The sequence below is a fragment of the Microcaecilia unicolor genome, chromosome 8 (genome assembly GCF_901765095.1).
Source record: "Microcaecilia unicolor chromosome 8, aMicUni1.1, whole genome shotgun sequence".
Lineage (NCBI taxonomy): Eukaryota > Metazoa > Chordata > Amphibia > Gymnophiona > Siphonopidae > Microcaecilia > Microcaecilia unicolor.
This window is the reverse complement of record NC_044038.1, coordinates 243,454,345-243,477,544: the sequence shown is the minus strand read 5'-3', so window position 1 is coordinate 243,477,544 and position 23,200 is coordinate 243,454,345. Positions and strand designations below refer to the sequence as shown.

At 46.3% G+C, this 23,200-nt stretch overlaps 1 protein-coding gene across 2 annotated transcripts in view; it reads left to right on the top strand.

Moving 5' to 3' along the window:
• Positions 1-23,200, top strand: part of CBFA2T2 (CBFA2/RUNX1 partner transcriptional co-repressor 2) — a 169,583-nt gene that overhangs the window by 40,351 nt on the left and 106,032 nt on the right. The window lies entirely within an intron of this gene.

Below are 23,200 nucleotides of genomic sequence, written 5' to 3'. Positions count from 1 at the left end.
AGTCTTTGTGAGCTGTTCATCTATTCATTCACCAAGTCCTTTTACAAGGAGGAACATTCAGATGACCCTAGAGTTGACTTCCTACACCACAAATTAGTGAACCATGACAGGCTTCATCTTCAGATCTGACGGTAACAACTTGTTTCCTGTTTTTACTCCATTACTAGACCTGCTCCGTGCAGTGCCATCCTGCCAGTTTTAACCAGTCATCCTTGCAGGTTTGTTCCACTGGGTTAAAACACGGAAAATGATGGCAGGGAAGACTACACGGCCCATTGACCTGCCTATCGCTTCACTGGCTCCCGATCCGCTACCGTATACAGTTCAAGCTTCTCCTATTGACCTTCAAGTGCACTCAATCTGCAGCCCCCCATTACCTCTCTACCCTCCTCTCCCCATATGTTCCCACCCGTAGCCTCCGCTCTCAGGACAAATCACTCCTTTCTGTACCCTTCTCCACCACCGCTAGCCCCAGACTCCGCCCCTTCTGCCTCGCATCACCTTATGCCTGGAACAGACTTCCCGAGCCCATACGCCATGCGCCCTCCCTGACCATTTTCAAGTCCTTACTCAAAGCCCATCTCTTCTCCCTTGCTTTTGGCTCCTAACCACCTTCCCCATTCATGATACCTACACTGACTACATAGTTTACCTTTAGATTGTAAGCTCTCTTGAGCAGGGACTGTCCTTCCCCATGTTTAAACTTGTACAGCGCTGCGTAACCCTGGCAGCGCTATAGAAATGCTAAGTAGTAGTAGTAGTAGTAGTACTATCCACACTATGTACCATAGTAACATAGATGACAGCAGGTAAAAAGACCTGTACGGTGCATCCAGTCTGCCCAACAAGATAAACTCAGATCCGTTATCCCTTCCTCACGTGCCTTTCTGATGCCACCTTGAATTCATGTACAGTCTTCGTCTGCACCGGGAGGCTGTTCCATGCTTCCACCGTCCTTTCTGTAAAGAAATGTTTCCTTAGATTAGAGTCTATCCCCTTTCACCTTCATCCTGTGTCCCCTCATTCCAGCACTCTCTTTCTTTCAAGTTAGACTCTCTTCCTGTGCATTTATGGCACGGAGGTATTTAAACATCTCTGTTATATCTCCCCTCTCTCCCAACATATACATATTGAGACCTTTGTTTTAGTAGCCACCTTGGGATGCCACCCTGTTGTCTTTTTGAAGGTGAGTCTCATAAATGGGCAAAAAAAAAAAACGGTTCATGATCAAGGCTGGAGTGGTCTTCGTCAACTCCAGTAGTCGGGAAGTAGAGGAGTGCCAGTCACACTTGTACGCTCTGTGCCCCAAAATTGGCCGGGAGAGACGGAGATTAAGCATACCAGTGTTTATTCATGAAGAAGTGGAGTCTGTGCAGAGTGCCAGGTTTCAACTCCGGCCGCCTTGTTGGGTAGACTGGATGGGTCGTGCAGATGTTTATCTGCCGACATTTACTATGTAACTGTGTAAAAATGTTGAAAAGAGCTGGACAAGGACCAGTCCCTGTGGTGCACCACTGGTAACATCCCTTTGCCACTTCTCTTCCTCTCAGCCAGTTTCTAACTGAAGGGCCAGTGCAGAATTCCACTGTGAACGTAATCCATGCAGTTCACGTGGGATGTTACTGACCAAGGAAGGCAGAGAAGAGCTGAACACGGGTGTTAACTTGCTCGGAAGACGTGGCCGCACAGTGCATTGAAATGGATGTCAGTGAGGTTATTTAGCAATTCCATTCTGAAAAAAAGGGGTTCTAATGTGCCGTTACAATGAGAGATTTTTTTTTGCCAGGACCAGGGTAGTGTAGCCTGCTTACCTCCCCCCCCAAAAAAATCCTGATAGGTTTCCTATCGGTGCCTGAGCAGTGATTGGCTCTGGCTCAAGCACTGACAGAAAAAAAACACAACTCTTGGAGGTCTGAATCTGTCTTCCCCCTCCCCCCATGCTTGGAGAAACGGATCCGACTTAAAACACCTCCCTGGTGTCTAATTCTCTTCCACCCCCCCCCCACCCCAACACTCTTCCTGGTGTATAGTGCACCCCCTAGACCCAGATTTCCCTCCCCATCAGTTCATATCTTAAAGGAGGTATTTATTTCATTTGTATCCCACATTTTCCCACCTATTTGTAGGCTCAGTGTGGCTTACATAGTACTGGAGAGGCCTTTGCAGACTCCGGTGTGAAGAAATACAAAGTGATGTTGTGGTAAGATAAAGTTCATTTGGCACAGCCACATTATGGAATCGTACAACGGAAGAGTTGTGTTATGTCCATTACGTACTTTAGTTTTGTTGTGTTGCAGAGATCAGGCATTTATGTTGGGTCGGTAGGGTTTGCCTTTTTAAACAGGTTAGTTTTTAGTTTTTTTCCGGACGTTTAGGTGGTCGTACGTAGTTTTCACGGCTTTTGGTAATGCGTTCCACAGTTGTGTGCTTATGTAGGAGTGATGCCCCCAATGCCCCAGTCTCTCTTGTGTCTGTCACTGCCATCTTGAAAATTGGTGGCACTCAGCCCTGTGTGTGGTGCATCATGGGATGAACTGGGTGGAGTCAGTCTGCCATATAAAAGAATTTTTCCATAGTTTGGTACCAAGGGAAAAATTTGCACTTAAGACAGTGACTCTACGCATTGTGGCTGAGCGTCACCTTTTTTCAAGATGGTGGTGCTGGAGTGAAGATTGAGTGAGCATTGCTCCTGCCTCAAAACTGGGGTGGGCCTGGGGGATGGAGTAGTCTGTATTTAGATACCAGGGAAATTTTTATTTATTTATTTTTTTACAGTCGGGATGAGGGGTGTACGAGACACCAGGAGAAAAGACTTTTTGTAAAACAATTTTACAGCTGGAGAGAAGGGGGTGCACTAGATAAGTGTTTAAGTTGGGGGTTGGTTTGTCAGGGCATGGGGGGAGCTGATGCAGACACTTTTCTGTCAGTGCCTTAGCCAATCACTATCCAAGCACTGACGGGGGGGGGGGGGGGGGGGGGGGAATGACTGCCACATTTTGAATGCAGTTCTAATTGGCATGCTCGTTACTTACAGCATGGCAACAGAACTTTTTCACATTAAGGGCTCCTTTTAGTAAAGCCATGCTAGTCATTCCTGCGCAATGGGCTTTGCCACATTTGCTGCGCAGGGAGTCGCTACCGTGACTTAGTAAAAGGAGCCCTAATTTTGCAGAATAAGCAGCATTCTGAGTCAGCAAGTCGGTTCTACCCCCTCCAATCCCTCAATTTAGGGCCCCGTAGCAAGGACACTTGGTTTATTTATGAGTCTGCTGTATGGAACAGAAATATTTGAAGCAAATCCACTTTATCCCTTATCAGCTTCTAAATATTGCTCCCTGTCACCCGTGAGCTTTACTGGGCCACTTCTGAACTTGCTATCAGTAACGTTATCTAAAAAATGAGACCCTTCTGGTTTTTTTTAAATGGCACCTTTCAGCATTATCATTGGTTTATTTTGATAATGTGTCTGTGTGATGTGGTGGTGCTTCACATGCAGTTTAAGGTGGGTGTGTATTTAACCTTTTTTTTTTTTTTTTTGTGCTCATCACCTCTTCTTCCCCTTTCCCACCACTTTTGTGGGGCTTTCAGTGCTTCTCTTGGTTTTGTTTTGATAATAATAGTCCTCTCCCACGCTGCTCCTTGCATTGTGACATTCTGCGCTTTAAAAAAAATGAGGGAGTGTCTTGGACGTGAAAACGTTGGGGAATGCTGGCATAGCTGACCGTGTTTGAGTTTTATTTTAAGTTTTGCTTTTTATACTCATTCCAAAAATATCAATTAGGCAGAATGTTTGTTTATTTTTTTGTGACTAGGCTTTTTTTATTTTCAGAATTAAAGCAGGAATGGGTGAACGTGCTAAATAGTAGAAAACAGATTGGGAGAGGAGACCATTTCCTTTTAAAGTATGTGTTTCTTTTCTTTTCTTTTTTTTTTTGTTTTGTTTTTGTGCAGAGGATTAATTTTTATCAAAAGCAACAGACAGTAATCTTCTTAAACCTCCAGAGCAATGCATGTGGAAGACCAGGTGTTTCAGCTTAACTGCAGCTGCACCATCTGTAGGAACAGGTGGGGGACCCTGGCCCCAGGCCTGCAAAATGTGGGCCGGGGAAAAGTGAGAGGAAGCTGATAATGTAGAGTTTCACCTGGGTAACACAGGCCCTGCAGTCTCCCGGGACCTTAACAAGCATCATCTCAGCACAGGTGTGACTCTAAATTAGGATTAATGAAAAGAAACTGAGATGAACGTTTTCAGCTGCCTCTTAAAAAAATTGTACAGCTATGATTTTGCTGAAACCACTAACACACTTTACATCAGGAAAGGAGGAAACGACCCTACTTTCCTCTTCCGACCAGCTAGCTAGCTTGGGGAGGGAGGGCAAAGTGCACAGCTGTACATGCCAGGGCCAGAGCGGCTGCTGCCTACAACCCCACAGCAAGGACTGGATCACTTCAGCCTTGCCAAGGCATCGTAGGAAACCAGAGGCCCCAGTTATAAGTGGATTTACACACTGAAACGCAACATAATTCACAGTCGACTCTAGTCAGCTGTCTTGGAAAAGGATCTTACAGGGACGGTCTCTTGTGTGTTTTGTGTACAGCACTGTGTATGCCCCAGGGGCGTATCTGGACTCCGGCGGTAGGGGGGGCCAGAGCCAGAGGGAGGGGGCACATTTTAGCCCCCCCCCCGCCGCCGAGCCCCCACCGCCGAGCCCCCACACCGCCACCAATGACTCTCTCTACCCCCCTCCCGCAGCCAACCCTCCCCCGCTGCCGTTCTTACTTTTGCTGGCGGGGGACCCCAACCCCCCGCCAGCCGAGGTCTGCTTCCACCTGCCGCTGCCGTAAAAACTTCTTCTTCAGCCGGACTTCTTCTTCAGCCGGCGGGGGACCCCAAACCCCCGCCAGCCGCCCCGCGGTGTTTAAAATTCATCTTCGGCCTCCGTGGCCGTGCTGCTGTGATAGGCGCTGTTGAAATCCACTTCGGAGTCTGACGTCGCAGCACGTACAACGTACAACGACGTCAGACTCTGAAGTGGATTTCAACAGCGCCTATCACAGCAGCACGGCCACGGAGGCCGAAGATGAATTTCAAACACCGCGGGGCGGCTGGCGGGGGTTTGGGGTCCCCCACCAGCAAAAGTAAGAACGGCAGCGGGGGAGGGTTGATGGCGGTAGGGGGGTCCAGGGCAAAATCTGCGGGGGCCCAGGCCCCTGAGGCCCCACGCAGATACGCCCCTGGTATGCCCAGGAGTATTTTTGAAATGATGTTTCTGTTTGGACCGCACACGTTTCAAACTATGATAATAAAGTAAGGAGGACGTGGCCTAAGGCATCATTGGAGTGATGAGGAATTGGCAAGGAGGACAAAGGTGAGAAGGAATAGTGGGCAGCTAGGTAGGATGTTTGAGACAGGCAGATAGGGGATTGGTGTTGGGCGGGGGGAGTTTGGATGGACACGTGAGAAGGTATTGATGTCAGGTGGGATAACAGCTAGAGATAAAGAAACTTCCTCTCACCTGGGCCTGGATTCTCTACACTAGTGCTTCTCAATTAGAGAGCTGCACGGGAGTGCGGATAGCGGGAATCTTGAAGGGATCCCCTCCAGGTCTATGGGGATCCCATGGAAGTGCCTTCCCACCCCTCGAGCCACAGTGTACCCTCCCGGCACATACCTCAAGATACACTGGTGGTCTATTGGCTTCTTTGGCATAGGAATGATCCTCATTCTTTCCTGCCCCTTGCCGCTGATCCTCTAGCTGTCTCGCTTTTTTTAAAATGGCTGCAGGAAAGAGTGGGGATCTTTCCTGCTCCCGTGGAAGTGCCTTCCCACCCCCGAGCCGCAGTGTGCCCTCCCGGCACATACCTCAAGGTACACTGGTGGTCTATTGGCTTCCTTCCAGTGGCGTAGCAAAGGGTGGGCTGGGGTGGGTTCAGGCCCACCGAGTAGCAGCACACCTATAATGTGGCTGGCAGGGACCCCAAGCCCCACCAGCCAAAAACTCCCAACAGCGTTTTGCTGCCGGTGAAAATCTGGTATTTAAAAGGTATACGGGGGAGAGGGGATGTTTGAAAGACCATATGGCATGCAGGCGAGAGAGGGAGAAACCAAATCACTTGTAGGACAAGGCAGAGTGCTGCCCACCCACCTTGGGTCCAGGCCCACCCAAACTTGGGTGTCTGGCTACGCCCCTGCTTCCTTCATGCAGAAGTTTTGTCCAGTATCAGTGTAAATGCGCCAACATTGTCCAATTCAGCACACTATTAGCCACATACAAAGTGAATTATATTCAGTAGAAAGTAAATCCGTTGACTCAGGCTGCTTGCTATGGGAATATTCCAGCACTGGTTCATTATTGCTACCAAGTATTACACATTAGGAGCATTTGCTTTAAACTTCGTTTTAATTCATTTATCCAGTCCTTACATGCACACGGTTTTGCTTTTTAAACCCAAAAGTGAATCCTAAGGGTGGTTGAACAGTTAGGTGTAAACTGTGTTGTTTCTGACTTGTTTTGGAATTTGGACTGCTTTTGAGTCCTGTGCTGATCTGAAACCCGCATAACACTAAGCAGCTTACAAAAAAAAAGATACAGGAAAAGTCCATAAATACACAGAAAGACTAATGCAAGCTATCAGTATCCACAATATCCCCAAGGGAAGTTGAATAAATAAATCCTCACCCTCAAAGAGCATTGATAACTTCATCCTTTTTAAATGCCAGAGAAGGTCTGCAAAAACAGATGGGGTTTCAGCACATTGTTAAATTGCACCATCGAGGGGCAAAATCAAATATGGCCTGGAAGCTTATTCTACTCTACAGTAATTGGCCTGCTGCCGAAAACACTCACTGGTGTCTCTGCTTAATGTGAGGTACTCAATACCCCACCCCCTACTAGTACTACTACTACTACTTAGCATTTCTATAGCGCTGCCAGGGTTACGCGGCGCTGTACAAGTTTAAACATGGGGAAGGACAGTCCCTGCTCAAGAGAGCTTACAATCTAAAGGTAAAAACTATGTAGTCAGTGTAGGTATCAGGAATGGGAAGGTAGTTAGGCACCAAAAGCAAGGGAGAAGAGTTGGGCCTTGAGTAAGGACTTGAAAATGGGCAGGGAGGGCGCATGGCGTATGGGCTCAGGAAGTCTGTTCCAGGCATAAGGTGATGCGAGGCAGAAGGGGCGGAGTCTGGAGTTAGCGGTGGTGGAGAAGGGTACAGAAAGGAGTGATTTGTCCTGAGAGCGGAGGTTACGGGTGGGAACATATGGGGAGAGGAGGGTAGAGAGGTAATGGGGGGCTGCAGATTGAGTGCACTTGAAGGTCAATAGGAGAAGCTTGAACTGTATACGGTAGCGGATCGGGAGCCAGTGAAGCGACTTGAGGAGAGGGGTGATATGAGAGTATCGGTTCACGCGGTAGATAAGACGTGCGGCGGAATTTTGTACAGATTGAAGGGGGGATAGGTGGCTAAGCGGGAGGCCAGCGAGGAGAAGGTTGCAATAGTCAAGACGAGAGGTAACAAGCGAGTGGACGAGGGTTCGGGTGGTCTGTTCAGAGAGGAATGGGTGAATTTTGCTAATATTATAGAGGAAGAAGCGACAGGTCTTAGCTGTCTGCTGGATATGGGCAGAGAAGGAGATGGAGGAGTCGAAGATGACTGAGATTGTGGGCTGAAGAGATGGGGAGGATGAGGGCGTTGTCAACAGAGACAGAAAGTGGGGGAAGAGGAGAAGAGGGTTTGGGTGGAAAGACAAGGAGCTCAGTCTTTGCCATGTTCAGTTTCAGATGCCGGTTGGACATCCAGGCAGCGATGTCTGAAAGGCAGGCCGAAACTTTGACCTGGGTTTCAACTGTGATGTCGGGAGTGGAGAGGTAAAGCTGGGTATCATCAGCATAGAGATGGTACTGGAAACTCAGTTTTATCAGTTTGAAAACAGTTTCTAAAGGGCCTGATTGTAGTGGTTGTCAATGTATTATAATAATTAGAGACTATCTCAGTTTAGCTGACTATTCTGGGCAGGTTTAAATTAAGATAGAGTCTCCATGATGTGGGTTGTGCCCATCGGTGTTCCAGCAGTTCCCAGAAAGCACAACCCACAATTTCAAGCCCCTAATTCTGCAGAAATAATGGAAAAAAATGTCTTTTGAAGCTATAAAGTACAGCATTTTAGCATGTTCTGTTCTTTGGGACCGTTTTGACCTAGGGTGGTTAGGCCCTAATGCTTTCCAGCCGTTCATCTTGGAAGTGGTTATTGTGGTACGAGTAGCTTTCTCAAACAGACATTTGGTCCCCTTTATTCGGTGGTTCTATTACCCAGACGTTGCCCCAGGCTGACTCCCTTGTATCCCAAGTAGAAGGTCTAGGAGTATGTAAAACAGTGACAAGGGTTTTAAGCATGTTTGGAGCGAATAGAGGCTGGTGGTAAGGGCAAGAGAGGGTGAGGAGAGTAGAGAGTGTTGGGGGCAGCTGGGTAGGCTAAAGAGGTCATCCTCTGCCAACAAAACTGCTACGTTACTACAGGGCATGACTTGTAAAACCTGGTACTGCTGATCCGAAATGAAATGCAAAGCACATGGCTGCCGTATTCGTTCCCTGCGCCTGGGTGGGCGGGCTGATTCCTTCTCATAAACTAATAGCTCCCAGCAGTGCAGCTAAATCAGACTTCATGGAGCCGAGAGCTGAGAGCCTGGAATGCCTCTGCAGGCAGAGCAGGCCTGTCTTTCTTCCAAAACTCAACCTTTTCTTCTGAGGCTAATGAAGTAATTGACAAGAAGAGCAGACTGACGGAGATCAGGCTACCCTAGAAAATGTTCCTTTGTCCTTTCCCTCAAACCTGTGGTCCGCTAGCCTTTACAGGTTAGGCTTACAGTTGTAAAGGTTGATCTGGTGCTCATGAAACAGTGCGTTTTTATCATTTATTTTAAAGGGATAGTACTGTCAGGAAACACAAAATGAAGATACGATTAGTTGACTCAGATCTGTGCTGCAGATGCCAGGTAGACTGAGACAACAAGATTGGTTCTTGCTTCCGATGGCCATGAGCTGTGCAAAAGTACAAACATGTCATTCTGAAGGTCAGATGCCTTTAAGTGTGTATCCGAAACGACCCATGTAATAAAACACGATCTGGAAGAGTATAAAATGAGATCTGAATGATAGTAATTTAGGTTGCTGTGATTCAGTCTATAAACCGATTTGTAAAGAAAGGTATTAAAAATGTGTACTTTTGTGTAAGGAAAACATTTAAAAGTTACAGAGATACAAAACGCAGAAGAGAATATAAATGATTAGTATCGCTAACTTACCATCCAGTTAAGGAGTGGAGGAGTAGCCTGGTGGTTAGCACAGGCTGGGAACTGGCAAAACAGGGTTGGAATCCCACTGCTGCTGGTTGTGATTTTGGGCATCTCATTTACCCTCCACTGATTGTGACCCTTCTGGAGACTGGAAAATATCGAGGGACTAATGTTCTCAAACCTGCTGCCGGTGTTAATATGGGGATGGGAAGGGAATGAGATTCCATACACTGGCTTTCTGTGGTTACTTATTTTGTATCTGGGGTAATGGGGGTTTAGGCAACTTGCTCAGAGTCACAAGGAGCTGCCGTGGGAATCAAACCTGATTTTCAGGCCATTGCATTTTACTCCTACTCCTAAAATGTGCTCAGTGCTGGGTTGGTCGGGGAATGCGCAGATGGTTTCGGCACGGATGCTGAAACCATTATCACAGAGCGCATTTAAGTGCTTGTTAATGTGGTCGTCATGCACCCCGCAGCCATGTATAAAATGAAAAAAAAAGTTTCTCACTTGCGTTTTTAGCGCAGGAAACTTTACGCCAGGTCTGAGGCAGAGTTGAAGAGTTGGTTGAGAAGACAAGTGTGTCTAGTAACACTCTCTTCTTCCAACCCAACTACTGTGCTCCAGATTGCTTATATATATATATATAGATATATAGGTATGTATAGATATAGATAGATACATTCCTAGCTGATCTAATGGCTCCCAGGCTCCCCTCCTTCCCAACCACCCACACAAATGCCTGGTAGTGTAGTAACATAGTAGATGACGGCAGAGAAAGACCTACACGGTCCATCCAGTCTGCTCAACAAGATAAACTCATATGTCTACCTTTTGTGTATACCTGACCTTGATTAGTATCTGCCACCCTCGCGGCACAGACCGTAGAAGTCTGCCCAGCACTAGCCCCGCCTCCCACCACCGGCTCTGCCACTCAATCTCGGCTAAGCTTCTGAGGATCCCTTCCTTCCGAACAGGATTCCTTTGTTTATCCCATGCATTTTTGAATTCTGTTACCATTTTCATCTCCACCACCTCCCGCTGGAGGACATTCCAAGCATCCACCACTCTCCCTTCCCCCCCCAGTCCAATTTATCCCCTCCCAAAACCTCCCTAGTAGTCTAGTACCCCACCCCCTGTCTCCATATCTGAGAGAGGCAGGAGCGATGATGCCCACTGTCATCTTCAAAGGGCGGCACCCCACCTTGCGCGTTGCATATCTACCATATAAGGGAGTTTCTCCCTTATATGGTAGACAGGCTCCACCCATTGTATTGCACTGCCATTTTGAAGTTGACAGCACCCAGAGGCAGGACCGAATGAGCATCGCTCCTGCCTCTTTCAGGTGTGGAGATGGATGTGGGGGCTTGGGTTGGGGTCATGGGGTGGGAGGTGGGGATACTACATTACCAGGGAGGTTTTTTTTTTTTTTTTTTAATGGGATTGTGAGGGAGACCACTATACTACCAGGGATTTCTGTGGGTGGGAGGGAGGGGGGCCCGAGAGCCATTAGGCCACATGGGAATATTTATTTAAAATCAGGAGAAAAGGGGGCTCAGGTGTGGCAATGTTTTCTTTAAATGTCAACTTTCCTGTCGGTGCCTGAGCTAGTTACAGCTCAGGCACTTTACTTCTGTGATTTTCATGCGTCAGTAATTTCCACGCTCGTTAGTTTGAATGTTGATGCGGTTATTTTTTTACGCTAAGTTTGAGGTAGAGTGGGAACTCTACTGCAAATCTTTGAGCATCGACCCCCGAGTGGAACTCGCCTTAAGCTACTGCTGAAAATGTGGTTAATATTCTCAATTCTCAAAATTTATTGTAGTTTAAATAGTAATTATTATCTCTACACTGTCTCATTTTAAGACTGGACAGACGCTCCTCAGCAGGCTGTTCAACTCTTGTTACTTGGTTGACCTATGTCCAGGATAACCTAGCGTTGCCCTCCTGTGCCAGTCACTACCGTCCATAGCTTAAGATTTACTGAGGTGCAATGACTGGTGTAACGACCATGACTAAACATTTCAGTTCTCTAGTGGAGTGGAGGAGTGGCCAATTCTTAGTGCAGTGTTTCCCAAGTCAGTCCTGGAGTGCCCTCTTGCCAGTCAGGTTTTCAGGATATCCACAATGAATATGCATGAAATTGATTTGCATACACTGCCAGTTAGGGAAAAAAACTTGAGAAGTAAAACATTAGGATAAGCTTTCACTGAAGTGTGGCTAATCCACTGACTCTTACCAGAATAGTGGAGCGTAATGGCGCAGTTGAAATGGCTGCTATATTTTAATTGTTTGCATGTTTGAGATTTAGTTTCTTTGGTCGGATGACTCACATTTTCCCTTTTTCTGCTCTGGTTTAAGTACCTATGACAGCCACGGAGTACTTCAGATTTTGGGTCAGGGTGCAAAGTGGTCACAAACATTTCTCAATTAGAAGGCGCATTTTATTTTCTCTTTCACTTGTATTTGTCTTCTGTAAAACTGTCTGGCTGTAAGGGGCTATTACAGACCGCATGGGAGTGAACTAGAACAATAGACCGGGAGAATTCTGCACGCTGGTTGGATTCCAGCCATCCTCTTCAATTCTGAGGTCCGTTGCTTCATTGGCAAGAAGTCGGGCATGAGCTTTTTAAAAGAGGGAGAAAGAGTAGGTAGAAGTTTTAAAGCTTTGCTTTCCGTTTTAACATGACCTGCAAGATGGACTTTAACATGTAATAACATGTGGGTTTAAACTAGTTTCTGTTAATCCCGTAATAGCATTGACGACCACCAGCCTTGCTTTGAGTCTGTCTCTACCTTTTTGGCTTTAAATCAAGAAATGCCTCCCCCCCACCTTTGTCATTATTACTTACTTAAGGACCCTTTTGATACGCTGCGGTCAAGGACCTAATGCAGCTTAAAATGGCATAGCACGGGGCGTGCTCGGAGGTGCTCTGTGGTAGCTTCCAAATCTGCATGTGCTAATTTTTTATTTTGAAGGGGACATGGGGGCAGAGAGTGAGCATCCCTGCGCCAGCTATCGTGGCTACCATGTGAGCCCTTACCGGCTACAGAATGGGTGGTGGGAAGTAACTTTTAAAAATGGCTGTTCACAAGTGGCAAGATTAGCATATGGCTATTAATACAAAAGATAGAAAATCAGCTCGTGTATAGCTGTGGTTAAAAGAAAAGGCCTTGGCGTGCAGGAAATACCCACGTAAATGTATACTAAGACCGTGCTGACGTCCTCAGAGAACAGTTCTGTTCTCTGAGTCTGACGTCCTGCACGTACAACGTGCAGGACGTCAGCATGCAAGGAAGAAGACTTTTCTCTGCCAGTGCCGCTGCGTTCTACGGGAGAGGACGTCGGCTGGCGGGGAGTGGGGTCCCCTGCCAGCAAAACGGAAGGTAGGCGGCGGCGGGGGAGGGTTCGCCGGGAGGGGGGGTCCCCACTGAAATCTACGGGGGCCCAGGCCCCCTCAGGCCCCACGTAGCTACGCCACTGCTTTGGGTACAGAAACATATAACTGCGTATTTAGAATTATTACATTGGTTTGCCAGTGCAATATCACATCCAGTTGAAGGTTTTGCTGCTAATTCGTAAGGCACTTAAATTTGATGAACGTTTTAGTTTACATGTCCTTTAAGAAGGTGAACCTGTAGTACCTGAAGAATAGAGGGTGGCCAATGTACTACTACTACTTAACATTTCTAGAGCGCTACTAGGGTTACGCAGCGCTGTACAATTTAACCAAGAGAGACAGTCCCTGCTCAAAGAGCTTACAATCTAATAGATAAGAGTGAGACAAATATAGGACAGTCAAGCCATTGTGACATCACTGATGAGGTTGGCTCTTAGGCATTGGTGGAATGAGGCATTATGACATCACAATCTCAGCTCTGGTTAAATCACTGCTATATGTAATACTACTACTACTACTTAACATTTCTAGAGCGCTACTAGGGTTATGCAGCGCTGTACAATTTAACAAAGAGAGACAGTCCCTGCTCAAAGAGCTTACAATTTAATAGATAAGAGTGAGACAAATATAGGACAGTCAAGCCATTGTGACATCACTGATGAGGTTGGCTCTTAGGCATTGGTGGAATGAGGCATTATGACATCACAATCTCAGCTCTGGTTAAATCACTGCTATATGTAATACTACTACTACTACTTAACATTTCTAGAGCGCTACTAGGGTTACGCAGCGCTCTACAATTTAACAAAGAGAGACAGTCCCTGCTCAAAGAGCTTACAATCTAATAGACAAGTGAACTGTCGGTCCGATAGGGGCAGTCAAATTGGGGCAGTCTGGATTCACTGAACGGTAAGGGTTAGGTGCCGAACTCAGCATTGAAGAGGTGGGCTTTAAGCAAAGACTTGAAGACGGGCAGGGAGGGGGCTTGGCGTAAGGGTTCAGGAAGGTTGTTCCAAGCATAGGGTGAGGCGAGGCAGAATGAGCGGAGCCTGGAGTTGGCGGTGGTGGAGAAGGGTACTACTACTAATAACATTTATATAGCGCTACCAGACGCACGCAGTGCCGAACATTTGACATAGAGAGACAGTCCCTGCTCAAAGAGCTTACAATCTAGGTAAAACAGACAGACAAGACATTATGGGCAAGGGAATTACAGGGTAAAGAGGATCAGGGAAGGAGGAGGGCAAATGAGTAACGGTTAGGAGCCAAAGGCAGTAGTGAAAAGGTGAGCTTTCAGCATAGATTTAAAAACAGGTAGAGATGGAGCTAGACGTATGTAACGCTGATTTTTTAAAAAAGGGTTCCAGGTGTGATCCGGGAAATTACAGCTGGTAAGCCTGACGTTGGTGCCGGGGAAAATAGTGGAAACTGTTATGAAAAATAAAATTACGGAACACTGGACAAACATGGCTTAATGGGACGGAGTCGGCATTGGTTCATCCAAGGGGAGTCTTGCCCAGTGCTTTTTTTGAGGGGGTACTTGGGGGTACTGAGTTCCGGCACCTTTTCCATTGTCTGCTAAAATTGACCCACGGACCCCAAGTTTTAATGAAAAAGCTCAGGCTCTACACACCAATTCTGCCTTGTCATAGATTCTGCGACCGGTTGCAGGGGGCCTGGCTATTGTGGGGTGGGTCCCTCAGTGATCACCCCACCCCTGAAGGGTGGCCTGGCATTTGAGTTCCGGCACCTTTTTTGCTAGAAAAATTGCACTGGTCTTGCCTCACCAGTTTTTCTTCATTTCTTTGAAGATGTCAATAAGATCTGAAGATCGGAGGTTGCTTGTGGTACGTTCCATGCGCACAGTATATCTTAATGAAACTGAAATGCTTTATTTCTCCGTTGCTGGTCCAGAATTGTGGAATCGCTTAACACATTCCCTCAGGATGTTAGCCGACACTCAGAGTTTTAGGGAGCACCTAAAGACACATTTTTTTTAACACAACCTTTTATTTATTTATTTGCTTTATATCCCGTTTATCATCTAAGCAAGTTGCAGATAAAACATACACGAAATCAAGCATAAGCAATGAGCTCTTTCCAGTGCATAATTAACATCACGCATAAGCCTGTATAAATACCTGTTTTCAGCTTCCTCTTAAAATATTGATGAAATCATCCAAACAATTTTCCGTTTGTAGGGCTAGTTTTTCATTGTCACGTTGCTGGATGGATAATTTTGTATTGCTGATTTTGTGCTGTATTGTTTGCCTCGTTTTTACTCTATTATGTATTGTCTGTTGTACCCCACCTAGGGAATAGTGCGGGTTATACATGAATGAAAAACCCTTCTGTACCTAAATGGAACTCGAGCTACTACTGAAAAAGACACAATCCCTTCCCAGCACGTATTACATTATGAGGTGTTTAGTGTTACCCGGCAACTACACTTGTGATTTATTTGTTATTTTTTTTTTTCCTATTGATGATAAGAGAAGGTAATGAGAGGAAAGTCATGAGAGAGAGAGAGGGAGAGCTAAATAGGACAGTGTTGCTCAGCCCTGACTTGGAAATGCACCTAGCCAGTCAGCTTTTCAGGATTACCACAATGAATATTCATGGAAAAAATATTCATATAATGAGCTTGGGATAAACATAAAGGAATCCTGTTCAGAAGGAATGGATCCTAAGGGGCTTAGCCGAGATTGGGTGGCAGAGCCGGTGGTGGGAGGCGGGGCTGGTGGTTGGGAGGTGAGGATAGTGTGGGCAGACTTACACGGTCTGTGCCCTGAAAAGGACAGGTACAAATCAAGGTAAGGTATACACAAAAAGTAGCACATATGAGTTTATCTTATTTGGGCAGACTGGATGGACCATGCAGGTCTTTTTCTGCCGTCATTTACTATGTTACTATGAGTCTGCAATACATTCAGATCTATCTTATGCATATTCATTGTGGTACTCCTGAAAACCTAAGCAGAGGAGATGGGAGAAAGAGACGGGGCCGAGGAACATTGAAAGTAGGGGACCTACCAGTTTAGCATGTGGAAACTGCTCCTAGTTTTGTTCTTCATTGTATGGTTTTACGGGGAATGTGGACCTCCTGCTGCCAGTATCCCTCTTTGCTACTAATTCTGCCTGCCACCTGTCACCTTTTCCCAGATAAAGAGATGCCTGCCTGCTGTTGCAGATAACTGCTTTATCATATCGGCCGCACCGTGCTGTCTCCACATTCTGGTTCTTCTCCGTAACAGATGATGAGAAGGGGGCTGCTGGTTAAGTATACAGTAGAAAGGGTCACTGTTGCAGTTTAATTTCCCACCGTGACAGGACCGATCCTCATTCTTGAGCAGATATGATCTCCATTTTATTTTTAAAACATTTGCATTCTTCCGGACAGAACTTCCTTCTGCATTTCATAAGTACAGCCCCGTGGCATCGCTGAAACGGAATGCCACAGTGGAGTTGCATTGTGTGTCGAGTATGTGGTATATTTGCATATTCAATAACATTTAGAGGCTCATTACCAGGTTCCATAGATTGCTACGTAACTTTGTAAGTCTAAGTGCTTTGAAAATATGCCCCTTAATCTATTTTGCTTTATGAAAATAGTGTTCTGTGCCTGAATTTGGTTCTTTTTGTGGAGAAAGGGAGGATCATGCTGGGAAATGAGGAGTGGGATAGACTGAGAGTAGGGGAGGGGATCTGGCTGATGAGAAGGGGGTCTTGGAGGAGTTAGAAATGGAAGGTGAACCCTGTGGAGGAAAGGAGACGGGCTTAGATCTAAGATTTGTTTAGTCTGCTTTATTGGTTTACTAGTAAAACATGCCCGTTTCTGGCGCAAATGAAACGGGCGCTAGCAAGGTTTTCCTCCCGACCCCCCCCCACTCACCCCTTCGGCGTTGTGAAGGCACTGACCGCCATTGTTGCGGACCTCGTGAACGCACACCAACGCCACCTTCAATGTGCTGAGTCGTTGGTTGTGAAGCCACTGACGCCATAGCTCCACCCTCGTCGTCATCACGTTTGACGCGAGGGCGGGGCCCCAACACAGTGATTTCGGTGGCTTCACCACCACGAACCCTTCGAACCAGAAGGAAGTGCCCGGAGGAACTGACAGTGACGTCAGTGTCCTCAGAACGTTGAGGGTGAGTTTTATTATATAGGATTTTTTTAAATTCTGCCTTTCAGATAAGGCAGTGGACAATAAGAAGGCCAAAGCCTAAATTAGAGTAGATCAGGGTTCTCAACCCAGCCCTTGGGACACACCCAGCCAATCATATTTTCAGGATACCCACAATGAATATTCATCAGATATATTTGCATATAATGGAGGTAATTCATGCAAATTTATCTCATACATATTCATCCTGAAAACCTGACTGGCTAAGTGTGTCCTGTGTGGAGAATTCCTGGAGTAGATGAAAAGAAGGTGGAACCAGGAAACAGATGAAGTATGGATGTTATACAGTTCTGGGGGGATGGATGAAGAGGTAGCAACCAAGACAGTTGACCAGGGATGATCATGGAGACAAAGCCAACTCTTAAAGGTAAGTCTTAGAAGTAGATTGTCTAACCTTGGTCGTTGAGGGCCGCAATTCAATCGGGTTTTCAGGATTCCCCCAATGAATATGCATGAGATCTGTTTGTATGCAGTGCCTCCTATTGAATGCAGATAGGTCTTATGCATATTCATTGGGGATTGCCAAGAAAGCCCCTTTGACAGCCATCGTCTCCCCCATGCTGCATCCACAGTGAACACTTCCACATGAGGGGGTCAATGCTAGTCCCATAGCACCAAATTGGGTGTCAGGAGTGAGTTTGTAAGTAGTTGATTCCTCTCCCAAATATCTGAGATTGTTTTTCTTTTCTCTCCCTTTTCCCTCTATATAGGAAATGACCCGACTTCTTTATTTTCCATCCTTAGTCAGAGTCAAGTCATTAAAATGATCTTTTGACTTCAAAAGTCTTACGTTCCTGGATTGTCTTAAAATTTCCTTTTAGTATTCTTTATCCATAAGGTCATTGATGCAGTGTTCTGGTTTTGATGACTTGAAATAAATTCTCTGTGCCATGACCGTTGATCTGGTGCAGTGAGAGTAGGAAGGTAAATTTGACATTACTAGTCAAAGAAGAATCACAATAGATTTACTTAAATGTCAGCCCTCTCCATCCTGCTCTTGTGTGACATCTGATGTTTGTTTCTAAGGCAAAAGCTGAGATAAGAAGGTGCCAGGCTGTGTCATGAAATCTGCTTGGAATCTCGGTGAGCTGGAGTTGCACAAGATCACCTGCTCTGAAGGCACAGTGTAAAAATGAACTCTGTGTTTCATGCTGGAAACCTTCAACATTCTTCCCTGCTTTGCTGCAAAACCACAGAGAACTGTGGTGTGAATAGTCTGTACTGTACTGTGCATGTTTTGTTTTCATCGTTAATTCCATAGAAACTCTCCCCCCTGGGAGGAGAGCCTAATGAGCTCTGTACATATGCAGTGCGGACAGTTCGTCTGTCCATTGAGCATATTTTCAATGCACTACCACCTCGGAACAAAATATTTAAACCTTTCACAACAATAAAAATCTGCCCGGGCTGTTGTTTTCAGGCATTATGGTGGGCCAGGCAGCAGCTCAAGAGAACAGCTGGCCTCGGAAACGCTAAGCAATGGCAGGGGCAGCTTGAGCTTTGTGTGCCAGTCTCAAGTTTCCAGGAGGACAGCTGAATACTAGAAAGAGAGCAATTTAAATACGTTTGTTCCTACGTTTTATTTGGCTGTGGCCAAAAGGCCAAGCAGCGATAACTGATGCAAATTATACAAACTTAATATAGTGACAGTAAATCTGTGTTTGCAAGTTCTTTTTTTATAATATGGCCTGTAATCATGATCCTATAAACCTCCTACTGCAGAAGAGTCTTTGGACTAATGGTTGGTTCAGGATTACAGTCTGTTGCAGCCATTGCTATTCCAAAGACGTTCTAGAGCAGTTGTGCAGGGTTTCCATTGTTTCGAGTTCATTTCAAATCCTTTACCTACCCAGTCGTTTATGCAGCATTGTACCGTAAATTCACTGATCGTGCTTGGAACTGGAGTCTCTTCTGTGTTAGTAAGAGTGTTGAAGGATAAATGTCCCCCGTGAATCGTTCCTCCCCTAGCTTGGGAACTACAGCAGCAACCTGCTGTGGCCAGATGACAAAATATGTAGCCATGTTGGAATCTTTCTCCAGTGTCCATCATCGCCTCTAAGACCGTGCCTGGTGCGCCTTTCTCTTTTGGGCCTGTTTGTGTGGCCTCTACAGCATTCTATGGGCCGGTTGACCCAAGGCATGGTTACATCAGTAGTGGTTCCTGAACTGGAACCTTACATCACAGCAATAGACGAGGCTGGGATGGCCTACTGCTCTCTTCCTGTGAAGCGTGGCCATCTGTATACAAAGGTGTTCTTGTGCAATGTATACGAGCAACTTATTGGACAGTAGTGAAGCTACTGGAAGAGATTACATTCAGGGCCTCCAGTAGCCTCATGGAAGTGGGTCTGCACTTCATGAGCTGTGTTATCTCTGTAGCATTGTTTTATATGTGCATTTGAGTCGACACTGTTAGACAAAAAAGTGGGAACAGGATCAGGCTCTTCAGAACAGACCAAGGACTGTTGAAAACTTTTTTTTTTTTTTTAATTTGCTGATACTCGACACGGTACAACGTTTCGGCACATATGTGCCTGCCTCAGGAGTCTTAATGAAAATATTCAACAGTTGCAGATGTTTCTGTTGATGTATCTTTAAAAAAAAACGAGCATAACTGGTCTTCCTAAAGACTGTTGGTGAATTAGAAGAAATGTGTCAGTTATGGACACCACTGGAGTGAGGCAACACGACCTGCATCTCATCTCAGCCCGGGCAATTCGGACACACTGGTAGATCCCAACCAGAAATTCTGTTCATAGTGCTCACTCTGAAAAGTAAGTAAATAGTGGAGATGCCCAAGTCTGTATAGCGAATAATTTGTTACTGACTTTCTTTGAGAAACTTGCTGAAAATCTATACTAGTGGCCTTCAGTGCGTTCTCCTGCAACAGATTCTGCTTAATAGTGCATTTACGGAAAAAAGCACTTCCTTTTTTTTTTTTTTTTTTTAATTTTAAACAGGAAGCTTTATTGAATGAATCCACAAACGTACAATGTCCAACAAAAAACACAGTGTACAGATCCATTACAGCTTGCCAGCACCACAAAGGTAGCTCTGTCTTAGACGACAAAAGTAGTTCTGTCTTTTTATTATTTAAGTAGAATAACTATTTATTTATTTAACACATTTATACCCCACATTTTCCCACTAGTTGTAGGCTCAATGTGGCTTACACAAGACCGTAGGCAGGCTACAGTTATGTCAGGTGTTCAGCGCTGCGTGCGTCTGGTAGCGCTATACAAATGTTAATAATAATAATAGTAATAATAGTAAAATAGTAAACATATAGGTATCAAATAGGACAACAAAGATAGTAAAAGTGAAAAAGATGATAAGGTCCATGGATTTTGCTGTATCAAAGTAGAGGCACGTTAGGTTGGGTCAGGAAGGTAAGCCTTCTTAAACAGGGTGGTCTTCAATAATTTCCTGAAATTTAGATGGTTCTGAGTTGATTTTAGGATGAAACGATGAAAGTCAAATCAAAACATTCCCAACTCCCATTACCTTCCCCACCCCTTTAACCCTCCACATCATCCTCAATGAAAATGTTTGCACTTGCCCCTGGTCCCAGTACTAGTTGATAAATAACAACTCCCTAGACATCTGTTCCACAGCTCATAATGTATAATCATCTACTAGCCGTTAAGCCCGTACCAACGGGCTAGTTTTTTGTTTTCCTATGGCCTCCCCCCCACCCCTCCACCAACCCTGCTCTCTCCCCTGCCCTCCCCCCAGCGTCTGTGTCCCTCAGTTCTGCCCCCTCCTTCCCTCCCTGCTCCCGCCTCCTCCGATTTCCACGCCCATGTCCAAGCCCTCCTCCCTATTGGGCTGTACTGCTGGTGGAGGCGGGGCTTGGACTTCTACACTCTCAGCGTTCCGAATCTACTGCGCATTTTTGCAGGTGAGTCGGTCACTTGCCGTTTATATGTTTGACTAGCCGTTAAGCCCGTAAAACAGCGGGCTAGTTTTTTGTTTTCCTATGGCCTCCCCCCGTCCACCAACCCTGCTCTCTCCTCTGCCCTCCCCCAGTGTTTGTTTCCCTCAGTTCCGCCCCCTCCTTCCATCCCTGCTCCTCTGATTTCCACGCCCATGTCCAAGCCCTCCTCCCTATTGGGCTGTACTGCTGGTGGAGGCGGGGCTTGGACTTCTACACTCTCAGCGTTCCGAATCTACTGCGAATTTGCAGGTGAGTCGGTCACTTGCCGTTTATATGTTTGATTATCACTTCTCCATATGTATTTTGCTGCATTGCCCCCTCCCCTCCCCCCAAAAAGGCAGCCAGGAATGCAGACTTTCTGAAAGCTGGTCGGTGGTTTCCTGAAACTGGTTCACGATCTTGCCCAGGTATCCATTACAAAAACTCTCCATTGGAATTGGCCCTAATTGATATCCTCGTCATTGGTCACAGCGTAGAGGCTGAAGATTGAATTGTTGCACTCTGCATGCAAGAGTTGAAGCTCCTCAGTAATGGTGATGCACCAAACCGCTGAATGCCGACGCAGAAAGTTATTGCACACCTAACCGTGTGGCTACTGCAGGGTGTACATGCGCGTTACTGGTCAAGCAACACAGACGGGAGTTAAGCGCAGGTGTTAACTCAGACGGGGCTGCATTTGGCATTAAAATGTGTGGTAACAAGATCATTAAATGCACAGAGGAAACAGCTTTTGACATACGCACAATGTGAGAAATTTTTGCCAGGTCCAGGGCAGAGTAGGAAAGGAGGTTTGGTTGAGAGGATTTCATGCCCTTTTTATGATTTTAAATGCCGCATTTTTTCTACAGCCGGAATAAGTATCTAGAGCTTTAAAATGCAGCAGTGATGTGCGTGTGAAAATGCCAGATGACACCTGCAGCTGTTATTTATGCGCATAAGTATTGGCCTTGCAAAAATTTAATGGGAGGCTAATAATATTTATGCGCGGAACAGTCGTAAACATGTGCGTGCACTTTCGTTTTCTTCAGACATGCGCAAGAAGCTGTGCTCGCTGCTGAATCTTTGTGTTCATTCGTCTGTAAGCTTCCCCCAATTACTGCTCAAGTTCTGCGCACTTAAAATTTCTACGTCATTAGCTTAAGTTTGAAGCCATGTGCTCATGGCTCTGTTCATCGGCCTTACTGTGTTGTACCCTTGAAATTGAAGCAGTAGGAGGTGCTGTTCTTCTGAGCTCAGTTAGCAGACTTTATCGAATGTGGGACAGTCTCCACCACTGTGCAGCCTCCACCACCTCCCAGAGTCCTCTGTGGAGACTGTGTGTGTGCCAGGGGTGTAGCTAGGTGGGGCCGTGGTAGCATGGGCCCCCATAGATTTAGCCCTGGCCCCCTCTACTTTCGACCCACGGCCGATCCACCACTGCCACTTTCAATCCCGCCACCGCCGACCCTCCTCCGTCAGGTAAATTTGCCAGGTCTTCTTCAGCACCGGTCTCCAGCGCCTTCGCTGATCTGTTTCTGTCAGTCCTACTCCTGACGTCCTGCGTGCATGTCCTGTATGTAGCCCCGTGCAGGACGTGCATACAGGACATCAGGTGTCAGAAACAGATCAGCGAAGGCGCCGGAGACCGGCACTGAAGAAGACTTCGGCTGGCGGGGGTTGAGGACCCCCGCCAGCAAAGGTACCTGGTGGCGGCAGGGAGGGGGGGCTGGGGGAGGCGGGCTAAACTGTGCTCCCCCCCCCCACCTCGGGCTCCGTACCCTCCTCCCGCTGAGGTCTGGCTACGCCCCTGATGTGCGCTAACTCACTTCAGTAGCGCAGTGTCTTGCACCTTTGTCGGGAGGAAAGAGTAGGAGGGCATAGTGGTGATGCGGTGAGGTGGAAGCGTAGGGGATGTGAGTTGTGTTTTTTATTTCTTTGCTCTTGTCTGCTTTGTGTGTGGTCTGATATTGAAAGCACTTTGGGTTTTCAGTGCTGTCACTTCAGCACCTTTCATCAGCATGGAATTCCCTGGATTATTTTTTAAAACATGAATTCCTGGCACTAAGGCTTCGAACAAGAACATGTGAAGCTACTAAAATGTGAAAAAGTTACCGTAGTGAAAGGTTAATGTGTCCAAATTTAAGATTATCCAAAACCTTTTCTCCACCTCGTATGTTAAGAGTCGCCACCTTTAGCATTTGATGTGAAGAATTTAATTGGAGCAAATAGTTCCTTTTGCATATAGGGTTGGTTTTGAAGAAAGACTCCTGCCATTGCCATGGGTGTAGGTAACATAGTAGATGACGGCAGAAAAAGACCTGCACAGTCCATCCAGTCTGCCCAACAAGACGAACATATGTGTAAACCTTACCTTGATTTGTACCTGCCTTTTTCAGGGCACAGACC